Source organism: Pan paniscus, chromosome 4, assembly GCF_029289425.2.
Source record: "Pan paniscus chromosome 4, NHGRI_mPanPan1-v2.0_pri, whole genome shotgun sequence".
NCBI classification, from domain to species: Eukaryota; Metazoa; Chordata; class Mammalia; order Primates; family Hominidae; genus Pan; species Pan paniscus.
The window spans coordinates 15,265,730-15,269,279 of NC_073253.2; positions in this window are offsets into that span (position 1 = coordinate 15,265,730).

Sequence of the window (3,550 nt, forward strand, 5' to 3'; positions counted from 1 at the left end):
CAAAAAATATTCTTCTTCCACAGATTCTGAAGACCAAAACACAATGGGGAAAAATCTGAGTATGGAGGGAAAACTTGGTGTGGTCCAAGAATTTGATGCATAGAGATGTCCTTCATGGGAAAGGCAACAGAAACATATTATTAAGAATGCAAGTTTTCAGAATATAAATTAAGAACCAGAGAATGTGAATGTCATATATTCCTGAGTTGTAAGTGAAAATGTTAAATCAGGAATTCTTTCTATTATTTGTTGGCTGGTTGACTCAGGAGGCCATTGATGAAGTTAAAAACTTCTCTTCCTTTGTCTTTAACTCTTTTTTCTGTTTTTTCTATATCAGAAAACATGTTACTGAATGCACGTATTTCAATGCACTGTTCTAATTAACTTCTTGACATATCTAATAACAACATAAAATTACTGTACTTTTCAGTTTCCAGCATTTGCTAAGGATGCAACAACTAAGAATACAGCAGAACATAGTGCAAGAATAATTGTTAAACAAAAAGGCTTTTTTTTTTTTTTTTGCTTTCACAAAAGCAGAATTGCATAGTGCTCCACAATGGCCATTCAGTTGCCAAGGAATTTAACCATTTTTGATATCTTATAGTAAATGGATTGAGTTACTTATAAAATCATCAAATAGCAGATATTTTTGCTTACAGAACGCTTGTCCAAATAATACTCCATTCTGGATCTGTATATATTACTCAGTTAACTATCATTAAAAGAATATCTGTATATCTATACCTCTCTATATATTTCATCAGCTATAATATCTGTAAAAAAGGCACTGAAAAAATAACTTTGGCCGGGCACGGTGGCTCACGCCTGCAATCCCAGCACTTTGGGAGGCTGAGGCGGGCAGATCACGAGGTCAGGAAATCGAGACCATCCTGGCCAACATGGTGAAACTCCGTGTCTACTAAAAACACAAAAACTAGCTGGGTGTGATGATGCGTTCCTGTAGTTCCAGTTACTTGGGAGGCTGAGGCAGGAGAATCACTTGAACCTGGGAGTCAGAGGTTGCAGTGAGCTGAGATCACGTCACTGCACTCCAGCCTGGCCACAGAGCGAGACTCCATCTCAAAAAAAAAAAAAAAAATTAACTTAATGGAAATTCACTATACAATTACTATCTTGGCAGACATAGATGTAAAAAATTTAAAAATTTTTGTACATCATTTTGGCAGTTTTCCTCTTCACTTTTGTAATACATATTTTGTGTCATCTTGATCATTTCCATCAGCATATAAGCATGGTGTTGGAGATCTTCTCATCTTACAAAACTTGTCTTGACCTTATTTCCTGCAGAGTTGTCATCCCATCTCTGCATTCTTCTCAAGACCTTGGGAGACTTGCCTATATACTTGCAGTCTCCAATTTCTCTCCCCAGTTCTGTTTTAAATCAACCCAAATCAGGTTTTGCTTCACTGAAACATTTCTTGTCAAGGTCTCCAGTGACCTCCATGTTGCTAAATCCACTGGTCATTTCTTGTTCTTCATTCTATTGACTCCCAGCAGTGTCTGACCCATTGGCTCACCCTCTTTCCTCATATACTTCCAGGATACCATCCTTCCTGGCTTCCTCCCACAGCACCGCCCTTTCCTGAATCCTCCTCTTTTTCTCAGCTTTTTACAGCTGCAGGGCTCGGTCCTAAATCCTCTTCTCTTTTCTATTAGTATTCACTCCTTTGGTGATTTCATCCACTCTTAATGTTTTAAATGATATTGAACTAGCTTCCCAGTACTACAGTAGCAAATTACCACAAATTTGGTGATTTAAAACCACAGAAATTATTCTCTCTCAGTTCTGGAGGGTAGAAGTCTAAATTTGGCAGGCTTGGATATAGCGATTCTCTGAGGGGAAATATTCTCAGGTAATGACCAGAAAGAAATAAAATCTCCATTTGAGGGCAACTATAAACTCGGACTGTAAGGGTCTCCAGAAAAGTAAATGCAGTTCAAGAGCAAAAATTGGCTCCCATTTCTCCTCTTGGATCTGCAGGAGTGGAGGAGCCTGGAGTGTGAGGTCAGCAGGGCTGGAGGGGCGCTTTCTGTGGAGCTTGGATGTGAGCAGGACAGGAGGGCGGGGGCTGTGGAGACTTTGCCTTCACTTGCCTAATCTCCCCAGCTTCTCATTCTCTCAGAGCCTCCAGTCAATACTGATACAATCCCTTGGTTCTTTCATTATGGCTACTGTCTTAGTCTGTTTGTTGTTGCTATAACAGAATACCCGAGACTGGGTAATTTATAAAGAACAGAGATTTATTTCTTACAGTTCTGGAGCCTGGGAAGTCCAAGGCCGAGGGGCTAGCATCTGGTGAGGGCCTTCTTAAAGCATCATCTCATGGTGGAAGGTAGAAGGGTAAGAAAGTGCAAGAGACCAATGGGGCAGAACTCACTTGTATGACAAAACCACTCTCTCAATAATGGCATTAATTCATTGATGACAGTAGAGCCCTCATGACTGAATCTCTTCTTAAAGGTCCCACCTCTCAACACCATTGCACTGGGGATTCAGTTTCTAACACATGGCAGGCCACGGTGGCTCATGCCTGTAATTCCAGCACTTTGGGAGACTGAGGCCAGATGATTGCTGGAAACCAGGAGTTTGAGACCAGCCTGGGAAACAGTGGGATTCCATCTCTAAAATAAATAAAGAAAGAAAGGAAGAAAGAAAAAAAGTTTCCTACACACGAGCCTTGGGAGACACATGCAGACCATAGCAGGTACTGTTTAAAACCTTTTCATCTGCATGATTTTCTTGAGTCTCATAATTGCTTTATCTTGTGGTTGGTAAGACTGAAGATTTCGACGACATTTTTCCTGATGGAAAATCTGATCTTTGGAAAGGTTAAGACTTCCACAGTGCCATGATAACAGATGAGTGGGGCCTCAAGTTCTGAACAAAAGATGCTGCTCCTCTCTGTCTTAGGATGCTTCTTTATTTTATGTTGAGTCTGAATGTCTTCAGTCCTATTTCCATGTTAGATTTGAGTTCTTCGTGAATTTTCAAAAAGTCAGAGTTGGGAAAATTTTCTTTTTCTCCCTTTGCCTGCCAACATTTTGAGTTGGCAATCCATCCATAACACATTTTACCCTTTATGAGCAGAAGCTGCTTTATTTCCTGCTTAAATCAAAAAGGGATCTTACCACAAGGGCCTGCAATAAGCACATTGTAAATAAACAGTTGTAAAAGATGCATTGAGTTGAGAACAGTGGGAAATTGATCTGACTGTATTTTATGAATTGTGTTAAGATTTTCAGCATGGATAATATAAGTGATTTACAATTTCTTACACATTGGTATAGAATAAGTCATAGAAGCAAGATATTTACTTGGGTTTTCCAAAGAGTGATATTTCACCCCCTTTGGGTCAAAGAAACTAGGGACTTATGATTAAATCTTCTAGTGGTTACAGCATAGACTTTGGAGTGAGACTGAACCGAACTTGAAGTTCAGCTATACTATGAGGAAAAAGCTATGACTCTCAAACATTTTACCTAATCATCAGTTTCTCCATCTGTATCATGGGGATAATATCAATAC